The sequence below is a fragment of the Glossina fuscipes genome, unplaced genomic scaffold, assembly GCF_014805625.2.
Source record: "Glossina fuscipes isolate IAEA_lab_2018 unplaced genomic scaffold, Yale_Gfus_2 113, whole genome shotgun sequence".
NCBI lineage: Eukaryota > Metazoa > Arthropoda > Insecta > Diptera > Glossinidae > Glossina > Glossina fuscipes.
In genome coordinates, this window is record NW_023998456.1 from 2,962,108 (window position 1) to 2,987,031 (window position 24,924).

General features: G+C 32.4%; 1 protein-coding gene across 1 annotated transcript in view; it reads left to right on the top strand.

Annotated features, from left to right (window-relative positions):
• The window catches only part of LOC119639840, a 174,539-nt gene that overhangs the window by 6,527 nt on the left and 143,088 nt on the right, over window positions 1–24,924 (top strand). The window lies entirely within an intron of this gene.

Genomic DNA, 24,924 nt, shown 5'->3' on the forward strand with positions numbered 1-24,924 from the left:
TAGGACTTATTTAATTAAATATAAATCGCTTATTAACAATGTTCGTTACGTGTAATAAATGATAATAATAAATAAATTAAATAATTGGTATTCTGTGTCATCATTGTCTTTCGATGTTAGTCAATAAATGCATTGGGTTTTTGTCAGTGTTTTGTATAAAAATAAAAAAAATACGTTTATTCCACGCTTGGCATATGCGCTCGCATTGAAACGAGATAAGTAGTTATTAATGCTTTGTTTCGGCAAAAACAAACTAAACCGAAGTATAAAATTAGCTTTAATGGATTGCAATACAAATAGGAAAATTTCCATAAAAATAACATTTCAAATAACATAAATCCCTAAAATAGGCCACACTTACATACACTTACACACATTGACCATCGGCAATGAAAGCACACTTAACTCTCCTTTTACCCGAAATTTGATTTAACACGTGTTAAAAAGCAAAAAAATTCGCTTTTTACACGAATTGTTTTGCGTTAACGCGATTTTCAATTTTTTCTAAATTTTTTTATGAATTTTTTTAGTGAATTTTTTCTTTTGCTGTTTCTATCAATCTTTTCATTCTCGCTCCTTACAAAATATGCATTAATTCTACGTCTTATAGTTCTCACAATTCAATTAGATTATATGCATATATGAGTGCAATCTCCCAAATAATGCATAAAGTCTACCCGCAATGTAAATACAATTTATTTTTTATTATATATTTAATGAATTAAAATGAATAAATTCTTAAGTGTACTCTAATAAGAATTTTTTAAAGTCGTTTTTAGCTGTTTTTTTAGAAACATTTCTGCCGTGTAACAAGAGGATTAGGTGTATTTTTACTCAGTGGATAACCCCTATCATAATACAAGATACAAGGCAGTTAAGGTTTTTAACCATTTACTTACCAGTTGCTTTGCTGGAAGAAGGGAGCAAGATCCATGCCCATACTTTTCAATATTTTCAATTTAAGAAAAAAAAAAAACCTCGTTCTATTCTCTAGCTCGGTGCAATTCCCAATTAGCTTAAGATAGGCGATATTAAAATAGAAGAAAGGCAAGAAAAAATGAATAAATAAATAAAATTGTAATAGTGGCAATGGATATAGAAAGCGTTCCTGATCATAATTACAATTTGTTCATAGATAAGTTTACATTTAAGATTATGGTCGAAAATAGATTTCATAACTTTTCGAAACATTGATAGTAAGTGTTCATCCAACAATTTGCATAAGCCCCGTCCAACGAGACATAAAACTGTAAATGTACTTTTAAAATACTTTAAGGAAAACAATTAAGACTTTTTTGTGCTTATAGACGTAACAAAACGTCCTCACAAAAATGTGTGAATCTTTGCAAGAGAAATAGCTTAAGAGTTTCTTTTTTTTCGCATTTACGATAAAAAAAGACGAAAAATGAAGAAAAAATAATGAAAGTATTTCGAATGTTTGCGGATAAGAGAAGAAAGTTTTTCCATTTTCTCGAGTTTTGGCATCACTTGCAACACAACTGGTCATAGCTAGGAGTGAAAACTTACTTTACACACACTTCACACCACCACCACTCTAGAGATATTTTACGTAGTTGTAGTACTGCTGTACTGGTTTTAACCAATGTTTGTCGGTTACGGCGGTATTTGCGGTTATTATGGTGCCAAACTTGGCAACAACTATCCAAATTAATTTATTTATTACTCAGCCATTTCTCAAAATATTTAACCGCACATATACACTTTTATAGTGTTAGTGTTGATGAGTAATTTAAAAATTTTTTTTTTCGCTTTTTTTTGGCGAAAGGAATAAATAACGAAATATATTGAAATTAAAGTTTTTATATAAAAAAAAAAAAGAAAAAAAAAAAAGGAGAAATAAGAGGCTGCCTAAGAGCGGACCATAAAACTCACAATTCACTTGCAAGCCTCGCCATATGCTGTACGGCTTCCTTTTAAAGTGATTCATTACTTAAATACAAAAACGTTCTCTTGCATTTCTTTGAATGGAATAACTACCATTTTTCATGTTTTGGTCAAACGTTTTCAAACCCCCTTTCACCGTTTCCTGTTAAAGTAAAGGATCTTAGAAACGTAAATTTCAGGTTTTGCTTGTTGAAAATGAAAAACAAGTTACGCTTTTTTGCGGTTTTGCTTAAAATTTTGTTAAGTTTCCTGCTGACACTTTCGTACGTTTTTAACTTTTGCTTTTAGTTTATTCCAAGGATTCTTGTTTTCCGAATTGAAAACATCAGGTTTGTTAGAAATAAAATACTTCAACTTCTCCTTGTGACATTTGAGTTCAATGTTTTTTCTCTCATCCTTTTCTTGTGGGGCTTTTGATGATTATTTAGCACGTTTTTTGCCAAAATGAAATGGCAATGTACGACTTAAGGAAAAACTTTTGATTTGCGATGCTTAGTTATAAACATAAAATGTGACATTCATTTTTTTCCTTTTTGAGAATTTTGTCGTCAAGAAGAGAGTTCACAATGAAGGTTTTTTTTAATTATTCATTATATTATTTCTTGTTTTTTTTTTTTTTTTCCTTTCAAGAAGCAACTGTTTTTAGCACCAGTAGTGAAGTATTGAAATCATCTCCTAGGGTAAAGAAAATTTAAGAAAGTTTGAAAGCATACTTTAAGGCGAGGGTATTTTTTTTTAAAGATATAGCATACTTTCAAGAATGAATTTCATTTTAAATTGGGAAAGAGAAAGAAAAATACAAAATTAAAGCATAGTTTTAAGGAAAGCCATGTTGTCTAACTTAACCAATTACCTACATCGACAATGAAGATGCTTACAACGTTACTTTACAGTCGTTTTTGTACTTTATATCTGTTGTTTTATGTGCCAATTTTTATATAAACTAAATCTTAAATTACTTTAAATTACTTGAAATTTGCTGTCTTTATGATTAATCTCAACTGTTTTCTCAATACCTAAAACTATACCTTAGATACTCTATTAAGTGCTAGTATAAAGTAGAATTTTTGCATAGTTTTAGTATTCGTACTCGACCCGTTTATATCCCGCTGTCACCCTGACCGTAATCACAAGTCTGAGAGCCTGAAAAGTTTACAGAGGAGACTAAAAGGTAGCATTGATATTTTGCCGGATCAAGAATTTGTAAGATTAAAAATGTAATTTAGATGATTTGCAGTATATAGATCTCGGTCGAAGCACGTATCAGCATTTAAAGTACTTACCGAAGTATTTTTATGGCCACTTTTGATTTGAGTCATGGTATTAATTAATTAATTAATGTTGCATTCTGAGTAGTACTAAACTAACTTTCAGAAAAGCGGAATATTTCGGCGAATATTGCGCTCAATCAATAATGTTAGCCGAATTTAGTGTAAAAAGGATTTGTGAGCAGGTGGAACAAAGAAGAAGGTGCAAAGCATTCAGTGCCAAAGGCGTTAATGTAACTGTAACGAATGTATCCCCGAGTTATATTAACATCTTGATACTCAAGGCCAGGTAAGCGTTCAACTATGTTACGACTGCTTTTTAAGACTTCCTCCCATTTGCATACAGACATTTTCGTATAAACTTTCGTTTAATGTTGCTTTCGTGTCAAAATGCAATCTAGTAATCGATATTACGGCCATTTCCATACATTTAATCACGCTGAACTTTTGCATACATCTTTAGCACCCATGGCAACACCGGCCGTCACAGTAGTGAATTATTTTTCTCTTGAAAATCACTTTAATTTCAATATCAAATAAAAAGGCTTGGAACTAAATGTCATTGTTATACTCTATACATCTTGTGGGAGAGGGTGCAAACTCGCAGACTAGATCTAAGCTTGTCTGTCCGTCTGTCTGCTTGATGACGTCAATTTTTTAGATATTTTTATAAAATTCGGTACACTGAAGTGTTTTGATTAAACAATGAACGCCGATGAAAATGGTTCAAATCCGTCGGCTTTTTCGACCACTCCCCGTTTAATGCCTCATTTTGATAAATCGTTATATAGAAAAAAATACAATATTCAAAATTTTTCGACAAAACTCGATGTTGTCTTATATAAAACATCAACCGTACCCGTGTCTGTTTTTGCTTAAAAATCCGCTTGATACGGATATCAAATAAAAAAGGTTCGCAGTCATGTTATCTTGTACAGGTCCATCTTTTATTCTGAATTGATCTAAGTTTGTCTATCCGCCTGTCTGTCTGCCCATTTTTTTTCACCCTACCGGTTGTGGATAATGACTTATTTTGAAAAGTCATCATATGAAAAAATGTCAGGCGCTATAAGTAACTGCATCGAACAAAGTGCTGTTAGGTATTCAATGCTTGGCCTTGACCGACTACAATGTTCTCACTTGTTTTCTTAATAAGTTATATGAGAAGTACATCATCTTGCGTTTTAACGAATATTTCTAAGGACTTTGAATAGAAAATTTTATATAGCAATCACAGAATGTAGAGTTTAATTTTTATTCAATATTTTTACTTAAAGGGAAAATTTAAAATTTCTACTATAATTCAACCGGCCTTCGAATTCGACGAGCTAGTTTGCATTAAAGACAAATTATTTGTAGCAACATTTGTTTGGCAGATTTTCAGCAAAACAGAATTTTACTGGAACATCTTATGAAGACGAAAGTGATTGTGATTTCTCCACTATAGAATTTTCGATTGCTGCTAGCTGATTAAATATTATTTAATTTAAATTTTAAATAAGTTAGATGTCACATCACGGGTTTCTTTGTGTTGCATTTTTGGTTTTGGTTCTAAGCAATTTTCACAATTTGCAATTCTTGAATGAGCTGCATACTACGCATGCATACTACACATGCACGCACACGACCCACGTATGCATGTGATGCTTAACGTTCCTTTATAATGTTTGCCTTCCTCCCTTTCGTTTTGAGTTGAAGTTCTACAACACAATGTCATGCTGCAGTAGTACTCGGCTAAATTTTATAATGTTTTCGTAAACTTTTTAAGGTAAAGAAGAGAAAACGGTAGTTGTATTTACATAGACAAGAGGGAAAAGTTAAAATGACAAATAGACGAAAAGAAAGTGCATTACTAGCTAGTTTTGAAGAGAAGTAAAATTAAAACGAGTAATTTGGAATGTCTCTGGAAAAGAATTATGAATTCTTTGCAGAGTTTTGAAAAGCGAAAAAATATGAATTTTTATATCTTGATAAGCAATTGATTAAAGAAGAAGCAGAAGTTAAACGCATTCAAATATATGATTATAGCCACATATTTCAGGAATTTCCAGCCCGCGTATATAATTTTACTTTTGTCATCCTTATTATTTTTTTTTATACCCTTCATAATTCGGTGAGGGGGATATTTGTTTCGCCTAAACGTTTGCACCGCCTAGAGGGAAACTTCAGAGACCCCACAACGTATATATATTCTTGATCAGCAGCAAATTCTGAATCGATTTAAGCATATTCGTGTGTCCGTCTACCTGTCTTTGTAATATGTGTTGTAAATATTCTTTCTGTTTCAAATTGGTAATGCACCCGAGCATGTGCGTGTTTCGTTTGTCCAGCTACGTAGTATTAGGGGTACAGATTCTCCCATTCGCAAATAAGACGATACCTCCTATAAATCTGCAAAAGAAATTGAAAATGACTCAAACAGGTCAAAGAACACGCCTTCAACGCCCACACGTCTATAGAACCTTTTCGTGTCCTTTTATCTTCACTCATAAGCCACAACAAATACACGATATAAAATTCCAGAAAATTCTTCAACAAAGATAGCAAGAATCTGCCCCGCCTACGCAATAGTACCGATAACGGTTGGGGATATAAAAGACTCGGTCGCAATTAAATGTGATTTTCTTACTTGTTTTCTTGTTTTAAATCAATTTCGAATTACTTTCCCTCGATTTCACTCGCCCTCTCTCCTTCCATCCTCTCTTTCTATATCTTGTTGTTTCTGGGAATGTACAAAAATTTGCTTAAGCGATCGGATCTTTGAAGGATGCTACTACAATGAGATTACTCTTTATTCTGTTTTAAATGTAACTATAAACAATTTTAATAAGTGGAAGTATTTTTATTTTGAGAAAATAAAACAAGAAAAGAGAAATGATTTTTTATTTTTGATTTTCCAACGAAAACATTATAAATAATTTTTAATTAATTTAAGTGTCAAACTTTTTTATTTTGTATTTGCTTAATGATACGCTTTTCAATTTCTTACTTGTTTTGTCAATTCAATATTGATTCGTTGTGGCAGTCTCTTGCACTGTTTACACCAACACTGATAAAATATTAATTTCCATGTCACACAATTTCAGATTGAAATGTCACTTTTTTCTTACTTCACTTGATATGACATGAGTTTTCCCAGAAGAAATTATTTGAAAAGGCATAAATGAGAGAGAGAGAGAGAGAGAGAGAGAAAAAAAAAAAAACCAAATTGCACTGAAAATATGACAAAAATATTTACTTTCCATTTTAGTTAGTTTCACCATTTCTTTACTTAATTTTTAATATTGATTGCAAAACAAATAAATTTGTGTAAAAACATATAATTTTCATGAGAATTTTATTGTCTTTTGTCTGAAAAGCTAGGAAAATATGATAAGATTGAGCCTGAAAAAGGAATCCTAATTTACTAGTGAAAGAAATTAAAACATACCTTTGAGGCATGCTTGCATGCTTAGCTAAAAGGAAGTATAGTTTTAGGATTTATTTAATACAATAAAGCAACTTTTAATAAGTGCATACCTACAAGAGCTGAACCCACAAAAGCAAAAAGCAAATAAGCAAATTTAAATTGTAGAATGAAAGAATGAATAAATGAATGAATGAATATTCGATGATCAGTCAACACCTAAGTTTTACAGATAAAAGTATTTAATCTTTTGTTTCAGGGCAGCTTTCTAAATTAAAGACTTGATATATTAGTTTGATTTTAATTGCCATTACTCTCCCCCTCTCTCTTTTGTGGATGTACAAGTTAATGGCTTCCGTTGAAATTCCTTCACAAATACTTGAATAAAATTTCACAAATTTACCCTAATTTTTGGTTATAAAAATTGCAACAAAATTTCGCAAATTTTAAAATTTTACTTAAAATTTTATAATTGATATAAAAAAAGTTCGCGTACTAGCGGTGGCTATAAAAATATATTTACTTTGGTAACTAAAGCTCCGGCTTTTGTGATGCACACACAAAAGTAGTCAATGCTTTGGGTATAAAATATGAAACTTTTGCTTATCCTTTGGTTTTAAATACGCTTTTCTTTGGTTTTTTCATTTTCTTCTTTTTTTTTTTTGCAAGTTCTTTACTTTGTTGCATCTGAAATTTAAATGTTTTAAACGTTTAAGTATGCGCTTCACGTCACTTCACTATAATGTGTTGCGAGTACAGCTACCTTAACGAGTTTGAGTGGTCGTGAATTTGAGTAAGAGTTCGACTACTTGTGATATCTGAGCATAACAGGCCGTGACTGCTGCTCTACTACAAACAAGCGCTGACACTTTTTTACTTTTTCGAATTTGTACTTACATGCACCACCACCGTTCGATGTGCACTGATTCTGTTGCTCCGTATACAACATCCCTAGGCATACGTGCTTGCGAAGTTTTATAAAGATGAGAATATATATGAAGTAAGACTTCGAGTATTTAGCCTTCTACGTTTATACGTTCTTTTCATTGAAATTCATAAAAATTAAATTAATTTGAATAAATATTTCATTCTTCCGTCCTACGTTAGTTAACTCTAGAGCAATCGACCAATTATTTGAAAACAAATTTGTCATGTCAGATATTGATAGTTGTTAGTTCGGTGCAATGCAATGCAATCGCAAAGATTTAAATAAACTTAATACCCTCTTGCTGGATAGAATGTAAGAAATGAATTGCATTATGTAAGCGATGGATCTCAAAAGATTCGTTGTGAACCGTATATAATATTTGTCTTGTTTAGCATTCAAAATTGTATCTTAAGAACGTACTGGGTTCGTGCTCAAGGACATTAACGAATTTTCCCAATTTCGTTGTTTCTTTCTTTTTTGCTTTATCATCGTTAGGCTTGCTTTTACGCATTTTTAATCTTTATATGTTACAATTGCATTCCATGCTACAAAGTACGAAAATGTAAATGAAGAGAAAAGAAAGACGGGAAGAAAGAAACATAGAAACATTTATCACTGTTGCAAACACGTTTCTACTCGACTCGATTATATTCCTTGCCGTTAAATATTTCGTGATTTATAAAATAAATATTTCGCTAAGAGAGAAAGACAATAAAAAACAAGTGATTTTATGGAAAAAATCGAGTGAACGTCTAAATATGAATACATTTGGGGATAAAATTTAATTGAAATTAAAGTATAATTTTAGGGGAAAGAACAAGCGATTTAATAAGGAATTAAGAAAAAGAAAAACAAAAAAAGGGAAAGAAGACGAAATGTAAGGCGTAAATTTGCTTGTCCTGCGTACATATTTCGTAGTACATAACGATGATTTTGTGTGTTACACTATGTAATAAACATTTTTGCGTTTTTACAAGTATTTGTCAGGTTAGTCAGCAATTTGCCAATTTTTGTTTTTTTCCGCTATAGAAGAATTAGCATAGTCAAGTGCTTAAAACGCGCCACTATAAAGGCGGATTCAATTCTCATTGCAACACTATATCTACGATTAGTAAGCAGTCGTAGCTATAGGGAGTGTGAGAATAAGCGTCCACATTTGTTTACATTTTTTTAATAATTGTTCAAGTATTTGTATAAAAATTGAGTGCATACGAGAGTAACCGTATAAAAATTGCGTGCATACGAGAATAAGCGTGTATATATTCTCAATAATACGAAAAATGTGAGAATAAGCGTCCACTAAGTACTTACACTTATAATAATATTACAGGCTTCAAGCACATGCATTCTTTATAGCAGCCGGACGTTATTATTTTAAAGAAGCGTTTGAAAGATTTGGTTTTTCTGTAAGTTCGTGGCATTGCCCCGAATTGCTGCATGGAATATAAGCGCGATTTGTCATGCTGTGTGCCGTGCCACTTTCATTTTCTCTGGACATTCGGAACCAAGAACTCTCGATCTAAGGATTGTGTTGCAAATAAAACCTTGCTTGTCGAAGGGCTGAAGACCTTGCAGAAAACCATTGTAACTCGAGCTTATCAAGGTCAGAAAATATTCAAAGTAGTCCGCAAAATTGGCTTCTTTCTGCTCGACTATTAATGGCTATGAAGGAAAATAACAAAGGAATCGATACTCGAACTTCACAGCCCGAATATTAGAGAGACGCAGCGTGAAAACATTTTTTCACAACACTTCGACTGATATTTTTGACATCATGTTAATAGACCAAGTCACAAAGCTATTGCGGCGTAAAATTTGTTTGCTTAAAATTCAGATAAAGTTATCGAACAAACTACTCACTCACCTGACATAGCTGCGTTAGCCTTTTTGCCAACTTTTTCAAAGTTATCAATTATTATAGTGTAGTTAAAGATCACATTTTAATAAAACCATGGAGAGATAAGAGCGATGCGGGCGATCATTGCTTTATTCGCATTGCAAGGGACAGGGTTTGCTTTGAAGGTGAAGAAATAAATTTTGATGAAATAGACAATCACAATAGTCACAGAACAAGTTATGGACATCTCTGCTAAACAACTTTAAGTTTGCTATTGCGATTTTTAGTTTGTAGTAAAGATGTTTGTCAAACCTTTAGTTCATTTTCGTGATTGTGATTTATAACCGGCGTCAAAATTACAGAATTCTGCTTCTTTTTCAAACTGAAGCTGACGTTAACATCGAATTATTTTAACTTTGCTCTGTTCATGTTTTCTGTTTCAGTGGCATTTTTCGCGAACTCTCTCTCTACACGTTTTGATGCTAGAAGTATGCAATATTAACGAATGTACAGTGAGTGATATGAGAAACGTCGTTAATAAAATGCTTTATAACAAAATTCAATGCAAACTTTTTATCTGAAATATTTGTGACTGTTGTATTTTAGAGTAAAATTACGTATGTGTTTGCGTCGGAAATATTTTTGTATCTCAGCAAAATCAATCAGCGCTTTACATATGCAAGGCAAAAGCAATGAATCTCATGTGAATTCTTCCTCTCTCCCAGATACCTTTACACGTTTTACGCTTTAGTTTTATTCGGAGAGATCTTAATCCTTAAAGTAGCTAAAAAGTAAACTTAAGCTTGATTGTAGTAGTAGTAACATAAAAAAAAAGACAAAAAAAAAAGGAAAGAAAACAAAAATGCGGAAAAAGAAAAGAATAACTGATGGAAAGCATGTAGACAAAGTGTAACGAGAAGAAAAAAATCGGAATTACTTTTTTATCAAAACCAGAAAGAGAGTAAGAAAGGAGAAAAATGAAAGATTTATTTCTCTATTAAGTGTAACACACATTCTGAAAAACACTTTCAGTTAGCTCTACGTGTAGCGTTTTCGTGTTTTAATGCATATTAGATTTTTTCTGAGAATGCAGTCGTTATCTTTTTTTATTTATTTATTTATTTTTTTTCTTTTGTTTTGTTTTCTCTTTTTTTTTCAAAAGATTAGGTTGATGATGATTGTTGTACAGGTGTATTATACATAAAAGTGCAGATGTGTTTTCGTTGTTTTGCTTTTTATTTGATGGTTGAAAACTACATTGTTTACAGTTAAAGAAAAAGTTTGCACGAATTTTTATTAGAATAGAAGTTATATAACATTCTTGAGGGCAAAATTACACAAAAAAAAAAACAAAAAAAAAAAAACTGATTTAACTGAAAACACTATCCAAATGTAAACATGCTTTTCAAATAAGAGGAAAGTAACACTTCCAACGCCTGAAACTATCGTAGCATAATTCTATCAATTATTAAAACGCTTAAAGCAATTGTCGGGCAAAGGAGCGTAAATAAAACGATATATATTTAACTTTAACGATGATTAATTGTGCAAAATTAAAGTTTAGTTCACAGCTTTGCGTGTCTGAGTAGAGAAAGTACGGTTTTAGGAATAATATAATCATAGAATAGGCGTTGAACTTACGTGAAGCTAATGAGTATTGTAAACAAGGAAAGTATCATATATCCGCTTGGGTTTAGTAAATAATCTTTCAGTTAAGTTAGGTTAAGAATTGACATATTTGTTGATTGGTAACGATATTAAAACCTCTGCTGTCATGTTCATTTGATTGTCTGATAAATTGATAACTATAAGCTCGAAAATGTTCAAAGCATCAAAATTCACTTTAAGCCCTTAGCATTTACTTTTGCCTATTAAATCGATCCAGCGATTTGACTGCAAGTAGTAAATACCTCAAGATTAGAAATCTGTCGTTAAATCGTAGAGTTTATTGCGGGTTATATAATATCTCTTCTCTGCGATATTCGCTATTCTGCTCTTGTATGTTTTCTTCAATTTTCTATTCCTAAGGCTTGTGTTAATTTTATGTGCTTTTTTATAGTAATAGCCCTTCTAGTAGAAGCATTGCACTGCCTATGAACATTTGTGCAGACTGCGACTTCCCGCATTGTAACATTATCACTACAAACACATTCTTTAAGCGACAACATCATCTTTCAGCTTTACTTAATAGTAAGAGTTATTAGCTGTGAGATACGTAATAGGGCTTTCGAGAGTTTTGAACAAAAAAAAAAAACCCCAAAAGCTTTACATTTCTCTTTCCTTTGTAGCTGGTTGCTATTGAATCGTGGCGAGGATCATACTGCAAAATTTGTCCCCAAAATATTAGCAGCATCAAGCTAAAATATTATAAAACTCGGCTATATTTAACAGATGTGTCTCATTCTAATTAATATCGTTGCTATTAGTTGAGAAAGCCTTCCGTTCCTACCCTATGATAACCAAAAATTCGATGTTTACGTCGCCGCTTTCATGGAACCATTTCGCACGATTTTTTTGTTCTGTCAGAGACATATGTGGGTAGCTAGATGGACGATATATTTTGAACCAAATATCTTTTATCGTATATTCCAGTGAAGTATGAGGTTTTTCTGACAAATCAGTTGTAACTTATTATTATATGTTGGGTGACACAGACTGACTCATTTTCAATTTCTATTCACTGAATAATATCGTGGAATAATGATACAAAATAAATTTGCATCTGTGTTTATTTATATATGTTCTCAAGCAATGATTTAAATAAACTATCGAAAAACATTGAAAAAGAAAGAAAGTTTTGTTAGCCCAATTCAATGGCCTTAACTAATATATTACCAAAATTGCATTCTCTCCTTTCTATTATAATAATAACCCACTCAATAAATTCTTGGGATAATATATAGCTTTCTGCACTATTGAAGAATCCATAGGGTTTTTACATAGTATCAATCCTCAAATACGAAATATGTTAAAATTTCATTATACTTGTAGTTACACTAGTTTTGGTAACGCTGCGTTCGTAATTTTCAAACTTCTGAATTTTGTTCGCCGATGAAAGGTTGGTTTTTGAAGAGAAAAAGTTATAGCAAAAGCATAAAAAGGTGTTCAAAACTCTTTTGGAAGAGCAGAAAGTAAAGTTATGTGAGATAACTGACATCTTAATGAAGAAGATAGTGTATTTACTATTCCGCATAAGCATTTGTCCATTGGAAAGATCTCGATGCGAAGTTCAACGGTCGCTTTCTGTCAGTTTGGGGTCAAGCACAAGAATGCGTTGATGATTGCATGGGCTGTTTGGACCTATTTAGGCGAAATAAAAGGGATATTTTCATACGATGTCGATAGCAACGGATAAAATATGGATTCATCACTAAACTCCAAAGTCAAAAATAGAAAAAAAACAAAAACCTGAAAGAATCGAGACTGAGGCTTATTTTGAAAAGTTGGATAAATCGTTCTGTAAAAATAAGGCATAGAATTGTTGGAGAAGCATTGAAAGTAATTAAATACTTTTGGAGCATTGAACAAAAATTTGTGATACTACGAACTTATTGAGCGAGGTGTTATATTAAAATCGTATGTTTTCTCAGTGTATTCCATGATCGGCTGCCAGCTCCTATACTTTATTTTAGTGAATCAATTGAAACTTGTGACTTATCATTTATTATTACTCCAGCAACATTCGCATTCATGCATATTTTAGTCAAGTGTTATTGTTGTTGTTGTTTTTTTTTTTTTCGTTTTTTTACAGTGTATGTATTTAATTTCTTTTGTTGAACGTGTACACAACGAGGACATGTAAAATTTTGATTGCTATTCAAAAGCAATCATTCTTCCTTCTCTTCACACACACACACACACACACACACATGCACACAGGCACACGAATATGCATACATGAATTAAATACGTAAAGTTATCTACAATGACAGAAACAATAACATCTTTAGTATAGTAATCACGACAAATACAATAGAATTTGTTAAAATATTTTTACGTACTTATATACACATATATACACACATTTAAAATATACATTATCCTTGGAAAACATTGGAAGCATTGTAAGCATTTTACGACTATTCCTGTAGTCCTGGTGTATAACTAAATAAATTCTACATAAATACTAATTTCACAAAATATTCTACAATTACAGATGTACAACTATAACTAAGAGTAGAAATGAAGCTACACATACTGAACTGAATATTTAGTTTTAGGATTTACACATAATAGTAAATAAACAATATATAGGATTTATTTATATATATGTTTTGTATGTGCAGGCGAAGGCATATGTAAGTACAGGTAAGTGGGTGTTTAGCTGGAGTTGTCAATAAAACTAAAACTAAACTAAATACATATTTACATATATGTACCAATAAATATGCAGAGAGTAAGCAGGTAATTTCATTTAAAATTTATAAACATTTCTTCATCCTGTTTGCTTTAATGTTTGTTTTACTCAAACAATATCTATCCATCTGTACTTATCTTACATACATGTTTATATAGAAATGTGTTTATAAAATAAATGTATTTATTTACCGTATCGTATATATACATATATATATACATATGTATTGTTACAAAAATTTTCATGTGTTAAGCGTTAGTTTAGATTAGTTTCTATGGTCGTTTAGTGCTTTGCTTTCAATCGAATTGATGTTTAAATTTAAATGTATGCCTATACAAAATTGATGATATTTGATGATGTTATAGAAATGTATACATCAGTAGATATATATATATACATTTATATATATGTAAATGAATCAGTTCTTCAATCAAGGCTTGACAACGGTTAGCATAGGCTTTGTGTATTAATCTTATGCTTTTTATCTTGTTTGCGTATGTTCTCCATTGTTATCCATATTGTAATGGCAAGAAAGCCTAATGAATCCTGATGGGCCTAATAAAGGCATTACATAGTTCAATTTGCTATAAATTTTTCGCAAAAATTATTTAATTTCTTCATTTAAATTTGATTTCAATTCGTTCATCGATATCAAGCGATATTCCTTTATAATCATGAAGTTCGATTCGATTCCACGTCTGTATGTATTTCCTTAGTCAGTTTAAGAATCGACTCGACTGTCTATCGATTTGTTAAATGTTTTTCGGCAATTGCGATAATTAATTATGACATAAATATACCCAAGTTGTGGCCAACAATCCTTCGACAATATTATTGTAAATACTCCTCAAATTAGAAAAGACATGGCTTGAAGTGACGTCAATCAATCAAAATGTAATAGCCTAATCATATCTTTATTATTGAAATTGGATCTGTTAGATTAGTGGTATTTGCAAAATAATTCAGATCGACGATTACCACTTAAACGTGAAGGATTAATAGGCGTAAGCGAAAAACGCTCTTTGACTCGACGACTTTTCTTAACCTAACGCCTATACGACATCAGAACTTGACTCATCAATTTTCACGTAATGGCTGACTCTTCTTTCTTTGAATTTCTCTGCAACATTACTTCGTTTGTTTTACTCTTCGCTATCAGCGCTCCACTGTTTACCGTTCTTCGAGTTATCTTTATAAACTTGCATAAATATTGAACACTACCACTTTGGATATGTATATAAAGTAAGTGACGCTTGCATAGTTCATAAAGAAGTTTTGCACTTGTTCAGATGTGGAATACATAAGATTCCACCATACAACAGCTAGGACTGTCTAATTTTTTTCTTTTAAAATTTTTTCAATTTCTTCATCTTTATGTTTGTTGTAAACTTTTCAAATTAATGGATGCTTGCATGCGCTTTGACCAGCTCCTCAAGCACTTTTTTAGTAAAACTGCTCCATCATATCGCAAATTACCGGCATCGTCATGTTGCCGGAGAGATGGGTGCAAGTTGTAGAAAATGATGAAAAATACTTTGATTAATATATGTTGTATCGATTTTTCGCAATAAATTTTCCGCAAAAAAATTTGCAATTAAATAAATGACGAAAATACATGCAAGCGCTTGATACTAAAGAAAGATAAATATGACAAGCAGCTGGATTTTTTAGAGCGCTAGTTTAAGCCGCCTTCAAAATAATCGCCTCATCCAGCACATTAAGTTGTTCGTTGTTCGTCATAAGGCAAAATGATCAAGTTTGGTGCATACTTATAATAGACCAGGAGCTCCATATACTCTATATATTAGTCAGTGAAAGAAGTAACTGTTTTTGTGTTTAAGCCATAATTACTTTTGATGAACCAGACTATTACGTGCATATCGTGACATCCTATCCTAAATTATATTTTCTCTCTCTCTCTCTCGGCAAATTGCACGCACTGGAATAGAGATGATATAATATGTGAAGATTAAACTCTTGTGGAGACTACTCTTTGTTGCTATGTTAGCTTTCGTTTATTATCAGGTTTTCCATCGGAAAAATTGATTTTTATAGGATATTATGTTTCGTTTCTTTTGCGTTTACCGAAAATTGCTCTTAAAGAACATAAATACGGTTTAGCTTCACATGGATGGGTTAGAAAACTGCGAGCACGTAATTATTTAGGTGCAAAGGTTGAAAATAAACGAGACTCTCTTATAAAATTGAAGCCGAAAGAGCAGAGAATTGGGGAAATCATAAATAATAAAGCGGGAAAAATTAACCTAAATGTGGACAATAGGTTTATCAGGGATAATTGCAATAATTTTATTGATATATTTAATTTTTATATGTTGATATTAGACGTGGTGGTGGCACATCACAAATCGCTCCATAGTTGATATATCAGAGATACTAATAGACATAGATGTTTACAATAGAGGAAAAGAAGGGTTGATTTGAAGTTCTTCCCGAATTGGCACGCCCACATTCAACATGATAAGGTAAATTAAATTTGTGCGGATGTGTGCAAAAAGAGTAAGGATAGATTCAACCTCTCCTATACCAGTAAGACTTAGAAGCAATTTTTCAAATCAATCCTAATACATCCGTCCGTCTGTCTCTCTGTTTGCATTTTTATGTGTAGCCTGTATGTCAGTAATTTCGAGATAAGTTGACAAAACTTCTCCTCAGAACAAAGAGTATTGAAAATGGATTGGACTCGATCACTTTCGCAAACGCTCCCTATGTAACGTCCCGTCTAAAAACGTAAAAAATTGCAATTTTGAAAATTTCTTAACAACCCTAAGTGAAAGGCAGTTTTTCGGATCTTAGAGGAAATGTGAAAAGGCAACATAAGTTTAATTGTCAGTGTTTAATGATGAAATCGAATCACATAAGTCTGATCTTTGAATCGTTTCTCACATAAGTGAAAAATAAGCATTTATTTTGGAAACAAGGTCGAATTTTTAAAACTTTATAATGAAAATGTTTGACAAATAAAAAAATCTTTGACAAAAAAATTTCAATTTGTTAAATTTGGATCGGATCATATCAGTTAGAGGCCTTTGGGCTCCCATAAAAAATATGCCTTTACAAAGAAACAACGCGCACATTTGGATATTTGGACATTTGTATTAAGGGGCAGAGGGGGTAGGGTATCTAACAACCGTTGTTGCCATGTGTAAAATGGGTGCTTGAATATAATGCGATCAACACACGCCCATCGAAATTTCAATGTTTTCGTTTCGCTTGTTTCAAGATCAAGGTGAATGGCACAGAAGACTCCTCGACTGCAGCCGACTTTTCCACTGGTATGTATGTATCTATGCGCATTACACAGAAAGGAAGGAGAAACACAACTCATAAAACCCATACAGTAATGGAAGACAACGTATTCGAACTAAGCTGAACGTATTGCAATTTATTGCCTTTTTTTTAAGATTTTAAATTAACTTTAGCAAATAAAGAAATAATTGAAAAATTCTCTTTCTACATTTTAAAGTTACATCTGAAAAAACAAAAATATTTATGTATATTTGCTTTTAATATAGCATTTTCTCTTCTCCTATCGCATTCGATTGAATTGTGAAAATGTTTGATGGAAATTATATGAAGCTCCTCCTCCTTAATGCAAATTTATGTTCTCAGCTTGAAGGGGAAGGCATTTTTCGTAGACTATTCGAAGAATTTCTATTAAAACAACAAATTCTTAATTAAATTTGGCTTCTAGAGAATACCATTGCATTGTAATGTTACTTTTGTTTAAATAAAGTTCTTTGCCAAAAATTATTTTTTCTCTTATATAATTGTAAAGCTACGCTGTAACGGCAATTTTGGCCAAGTTATCCTAATGATTTATTATTTTATTCAAGTTCATGCGAAATTCATTTCATCATTACGTGAGGCATTTCAGTTTTATAGAAATTTCTTATTACGCATTCATCGCTTGGTCTGCATGGTCTGAATACCTGCTTTATAAGATTTTGTTTTTATCCGGTTCTTGGGTACTTGCCAGCCGCGGTATTCGCAGAAGAGCATTGCAAGAGGTCAACGGAATTACCGAGAAGACAATGCCTGACAAGATTTCAGAGTTTGTGTTTTGGTTTACTTTCTTTTGCATATCCACCTATGGATATCTGCCAGCATTTGATCGGGAAACAAAAGCAAATTCAATAACGGAACAGAACTGATACGTGGATCAAGAGGCAAAATATGTTCTACGGACAGCCAGGGACAAACGCCTCCGTCATTTGTGATACAAATAGCAAACGTAGAATATCCCACTTAGTTAGTTCAGTTAGTGAAAGATTCGCGTTATTGAAAGCAAATCTAAGCCAAGACAATATGATAAAGTAACGTAAAGTATCAACATACACAACGGTTCAATTCGATGGTTTTAAGCTTTAGATGCGTAAAATGAAAGTTTTTTATTGAGTGTTATTGGGTTATTCACGCTAATCATGAAATGCTCAAAATTGCATTGCAAAAACACAGGAGTTAGTCCAGAAAAGCCATCCGCATCGACATCCAAGCGGAATACTCCTGGTTATGCATATGGTGGGGTTAGCGAGATGTAGTGTATTGGGAGTTGCTAAAACCGAACGAAAACTGTTCTTGTATACTATATATATGTCTACCGACGTCAATTGAACATTGCATGCAAATGCATTGTTTCAAGAAAGATCAGCAACAGTGGTTAACAGACGCAAAATCATCCTCTTGCATCACAACGCTCGGCCACACATTGCAAGAGTTGCCAAGGATTTACTGTTGGAGCTGGAATAGGAAGTTCTGCCGCACTCAGCGTAGTCACCAGACAAACCGCCTTTTAATTATCACTTGTTCAGATGGAAGCCGGCATGCAGTTTTGAAAAGCTGAAGAAATGTGAAAACGAGTCGATGATTGGATCGCTGCCAAATCAAAACCCGTAACGTCATGTTGCAGAAGGGTGGGAAAAAAATATTAGAATATGATGCAATATATTTTAATCGATATGGATTATATTGTACCAAATTAAACGCTTTTTGCAAGTGAAAAAATGATCAAAATACATGCAAGCACCTAATATTTATATGAATTTGATGAAAATATTTCATTACCCTATGGAAATGATAGTCGTTAATAGTTTTTCAATTAACAGATGAAATGCCTCGAAAGGCTGTCATCAATTTGACTATTGGGTTAATAAATGAACATTTTTATCATTCGTGCGGAGAAAAGTCATTTCGTTAAATTTAAGGTTTATTAAATGCGCGAAGAGAGAAGGCAAACAAACCTATGGATAAAGCATTGTGTGCTTTAAATATGTAAATGACTTTTTTTATGATTGTCATATGTGTCATGACACAAGGACTTCTGTTTACTTATATACGCACACTCATCCGATATGCATACAAATGAATAGACTTTAGCGGGTAAGCGGGTTGCTATTTCGGCACATACAGAGCATATGGTTGCGAAAAACTTTCCCTTGACGTTGGCAAAGCAAAGATTAACAACAATGGGAATTTTTTTTTTTTTTTTTTTTTTTGGTGCTAAATTTTTCGAGGTCATGCTATGTAGGCTAAGGATTGCGGTTCTTGTTGTTGTGCAAGGAAAGTTTTGTCGAAAAAAGGGAAAGAAAGAGGAAAAAACATTTCAAGAACTTTGTTGTTGTTGTAAGAGAGGAGGGAGGGAATCTTGACAAAGAACAGTTTATAGTTTAATTATTATTATTTTTTTTTTTTTCAAACTCTTTTCTTATTGTTTATGAAACAAGGGTTTATAAGCAAAAATGCATACAACACCGTTTTTATATACATTCAACATTCTCTCTTTTCTGTTTAAAGAGCTGAACATCACGTGTTCAACGTATGATTTAAGTGACTTTCATAAATGTAATATGATGCTTAAGATTACGGCTTAAAGGGATTTTAATTAAAATACATTACAACACATAAAGTGCTGAATGATTTCAACCTGAGGGTTTTTGCATTTTATAGTTTGTTGTGGCGTGTGTGTGTGTGTCTGTTTTTATATGAAGCATACAAGTGTATGTGTGTCAAATATCAAAGAAAAGTAATAATATATAAAATTTTAAACTTTTCAAGTTTTTTTCTTTTTGTTTTTTAATATATGTGTGACTGATGGTATACGAGAACAGATGTCGTTTATATGAAAAAAGAATTTTCTCATCATTTTTATGTATTTTGAATATGAAAGCGATACTGTATTGATTTGCTTGACCTTTTTTTATCAAATACATAAGTACAGGGTGATCGATCATATTCTTTTTTGCATTGAATTTTGCAATATTTTAGCGGCACACACATGTAAGCGGCATCTCACTTGGAAGAATCATTTGCGTTGAAATAAAATACGAATGGCGTACGTTGTGTATAATTTTTTACACACTTCACTTAGGATCTTCCAATGCATTCAGACCAAGTTTGCTTGCATTGTATCTCTCGTGCGCGTTGTTTTTATAAAATGGTGTAGCAGACTAGCAAGGTTGGCTTCGGACATAATTTGCAACTAAAAGTGCAGAATAATTGAAGAATAGTTTTGACAAAGCATCGTTTCAACAGAAATGCATAACTCAGAGGAATAGGAAACGAATCGAATATTTTTATACCTCTTTATAGAAGAAAGAGAATCATTTCGTCAAAACGTTTGCAACGTTCAGAGGCTTCATAAAATTTTATGCTCTTGATCAGCATCAAATTGTGAGCACAAACTAGGCATGTCTGCCGACCTGACTGGTTGCAGAAATGAAGCTGTCGCCTTCAAATTTGGCACAAAACATTCAAAGTTCCATTGAAATGTGAAAGTATTGAAGTATTGAAATAAGCCCAAATCGGTTAGAGAGCACATACAAAGCGCAACTTAACCTGAGGCCAGCTCTGTTTTCAAAAAAAATAAAAAAAAGTTAGTGAGTTTTTTTATTGTTACTTGTAGGCCACGCCCGATAAATGTTTGGGTGATCTTGCAGCCTTTGGATCACCTGCCTTTACTCACTTTTGGAATTTCATTCTGTTGTCAAAACATTTGGTGCAACCAGGAAGAAGTTTTAGAGATCCTGGAAAGTCTATATATTATTGATGGGTGGCATCAAATTTGGAATAATTCCAGGCTTGTTAGTCTATACGTCTGTGCGTGATAAACACCCTGATCACAAACACAAACGTAAAAATAAGAAATTTGGCGAAATCGTTTAAAGTCGTCGCATGCAGGTTAATATACGAAACAAGTCAAATTGGTGGTCAAAGTGCTCAGGCTCTTGCTAAGATACAAGTTGAGACCATTTCGTTTTGCTGGGTATGCCTATCACGCATAATTTGTGATTGTGTTATAAAACTGGCTAAAATCGCTTACGTGCCCATAATATTATAGAGAATTTTTATAGGGAAATTTAATTTTTTCGGTCCTTTTAACCCTACACCACTTGTGGATATATAAGATATTAAGTTGATGCGGATATATGAAGGACTGCCGGAGGGATTTGGTATAGGTAGCCTTTTCGTGATACTGATCGATTGGGTCTGATCTCGTGAATCGTTTTAAGCTTATCTGTCCATCCGTTCGTCTTGTCTCTTTGTCCTCAATCCACACGCAACAATTTTTGGGATATTTTGATACAATTTGGTACTCTGACGAATTTTGGCGCAAGGACGACCGCTATTGAAAAAGATTCGGAACGATGCACATTTTCGACAATCTTCTTATGCAACGCCTTATGTCAAAAACTCGTTATATAATTCATTCTAGGATTGTAATAGCTACTAAGGTATTTTGAGTTGTTCTAGTGGTGGTTCTGGTGTAGGTGATGGGTAGAAAAGATTCGATCGCAGTCGAATATATAATTTTCTTACTTATTACATTTGAACTTTTTCATGGCCAGGTTTTCATTAAAATTACAGACAAACAAGTTAGGAAATCGAGAACAAACAAAAAGGCGTAGCGCCATCTAATTTCAAATAACAAAAACACTCTGTAAAAGTTGTAAAAAAGAAGTACAAAAATATTGTGTGTTCATAATTTATTTCAAAAGTTTATTTTTGCTTTGCACAAGTTTTTTTTTTTTTTTGTCCTTTGGAGAAAAATACGCTACAAAGAATGTTTCATCAATGGAATAATTTTTATTTAGCGCTTTTGATCTAGCAGTGGTTTCAAAAAGAAAGTTTTTTTTAGTATGTTAATTTATTTGATGAAAAGAAATTATGAATTTTCCTCTTTTTTCAAATGAAATATGAAAATACATTGAAATGAACAAGTGACAATCGGTATTACGATGCTCTTGTTCACAGAAATCTGAAAAAGGCTTTGTTGTAAATAATCTTTTTGAAGAGGATCACACTTTTGGAAAATGGTTTGGAAAGGAAGGGAAAAAATATTTTTTTTGCATATACTTGCGTTTATAACGATTTTAACATTAAACTTCTAAAAGATAGCGGGTATCTCTAATTAACATTCCGTTTGGATCTTTAAGGTTTAACAAAAGGTATTTTTCACCCTTTTTAAGGTTTCTTACCATCAAGTGTGTATATATATACTTGCGGAAAGTGTTTACACCCGGCCTTGTGATACAGGAGTATGCTGACGCGGGTGTATGCAAAAGCAGACGGACTTGAAATTGATTCACATTTGCCTGTCCGCCTGTCCCTCTCTTTGTCCTGTTTTCTAGTTATCAATTTGCAGGTCGCAAATTTTTGAAATATTTTGGTGCAATTTGCTGCACCGACATGCCTTGGTCGTCGAACACTTCCCATACAACTTATAATATTAGGAAACCGTTATATGAGTAATTGTAGGATATTTTATCATGGAGCGTGTTCTCCTTACTTTTTTTTTAGAAAAAAAAAATTTTTAATATTATCTTTCTTACGTAATAATTAGATAGTTTTTCTTTATTCCGATTTATTTATTTATTCATCTATTCATAAATATTTATGTATTGCCATACACGTAGATAGTACAGCGGACATTGTAGCTTTCGATTTTTTGTCTCCACAATTAACAAATTATGTTGAATTGAGATCATTGTCACTCGTAATTTAACTCTTCAATTAAATAATATAATTATATTATTTTACAAGATGAAATGAGTTTTTCAACTTTTTTTTGTTTTTTTTTCTACAGAGAAACGAAGAGTGAGTTATTTGAAAATATTCTTTTCTCTCAAGGGAAATTAATATAATTCGTAATTGTGTTTAATTATTATTATTTTTCTTTTAATGACATTTAAAAATAATCTCTTTAAATTCACAATTTTTTCAAAAGAGATCTGAAATCAAAAAAAAAAAAAAAAAGAAAAAAAATTATATTTAGTTGCGACCGAATCTTTTATACCCATCAACCGTTATCCTAACAATATCAAAATAATGTAAAAGAATTATATTCTCATTTACATTTCCAATATGCTAGGCGGCGCTGATCTTCTCTATTTTCAGAATAAAAGCGAAAAATGCGGAGGTATTCGCAGTTTTCGTAGCACAGGATCATGGCCCTTGTAAGCGCGCCCTTTGAACTTGTAGGCGATAGCTTCATATTTCTTTAAACAGATTCAGAATTTGATGCTGGATATGTGCACTTTACCGACAATGTATACCTTTGGGGAGTCTCTGAAGCTTCGGTCTTGTCGTCGCAAAAGTCTTGCAAAATGAATATATCCCTCCTCCTTCGGTGAAATTTTTTTGAAAAGAAGAAAAATATAAAAAGTTTTTTTTACAGATAATAAAAAATAAAATTAAAAAAACAAGAAAACTTGTAATCTATAGATTGACTCATATTATTATTATTAATTTCGCCATTGTTATTAAATTCTCAGGCTAAACTCTTAAAAGGACTAGCATCTAAGGCTAACAGCTTTTATTAAAAACTCTACCGCATTTTAGGTTCGAACCCACGACCACTGAGTTGCTACTCAAGATTCCTCTCCTTTGGCCACTCAGGCGGATGCATTGACTCGTAGGAGAAATATTTTCTGTGAAATTTTTTTTAGTAAGGAACTGTTCTTAAAATACATTGACGAAAACGAAGTTTTTTATATAAAAGCAAAGCGAAATAGAAACAAATTTTTGTAAAAAGAGTTGAAATTTTTCAAAAATAAAATTTACTTTTGGAAAGTTCTTTCTCTTAATGAATTTGAAGAAAAGCGAAAAATTATGTCGACCTGACTGTGTTTTAATTTTTAACTAAATTCCTTCTGTTGTAGTTTCTTATATGTCGAAATAGTTCGGTTTTTGTCTTTTACTTTTTGAAAATGTCCTTATTATTGTTATTGTTATTATTATTAGCCTTGGTATACAACAAATTGGGAATGAAAGCAAAGAACAGGTAAGAAAATTGTGTCTTGTTCTGTCCGAATTTCTTACGCCCATCACCGTTACCCTATTTTTAAAGAATAACTTTGTGGAAACTAGTTTATGAGCGACGAGCAACGGAGAGGGTACGGTACGCAAAAGAGTTTAGCGTTTTTCTTACATAGGTGTGGGGGCTTTGTAGGCGTGTCCTTTGACCAGTCCGGGTCATTTTCAAATTCTTTTATGAATTTGTCGACGATTTCTGCATTCTTGCGGACAAGAGGTTGATATTACACAATCGGTCAGACGGGTAGATGAGCAGACGGACAAGCATTGGTGCATTCCGAACTTAAAATCACATACTTTATGAGTTTTTCGAAGCTTGCTCCTGCTCATTGTAAAGGTATTGGAAAAAAAAATGAAATTATAACACACTATAACATTGCGTGGGCGTGGTCATTTGTAACAATTTTTATGCAGATACCGCGGATTCGCTCATACAATATACGTTTATATTTTGTGGATTGATTTCTTCTAGTTTATGAATAAGAGGAAAAAATCCAAATTTCATTCTCTAAAAAACGAGGCGTGTCCTTTGAAGCCGATAGCTTCATTTTTGTGGCCAGGAGAATGTGTACAGCAGACATTACAGAGACGGATGGACGGGCAGCCAGCCAGACAAACATGCCTAAATTGATTTAAAATTTAATGTTGGACAAACATATATATATTTTGTGTTTCCGCACTACTCAGGACGGAGCAGTAATTTTTTATGAAGGATTGTAATAAATAAAATGATAAAATAAACGTGAATAGAGAACATTGCGTTCAAATTAGAGGACAGTTTCCAAAGAAAGAAGGACTCAGATGTTAAAAAGCAGCAAAAGCGCCCATATTATTATTATTATTATTATTATTATTATTTATTACAATAAAAACAGTTATTCAAGATTTATTTAT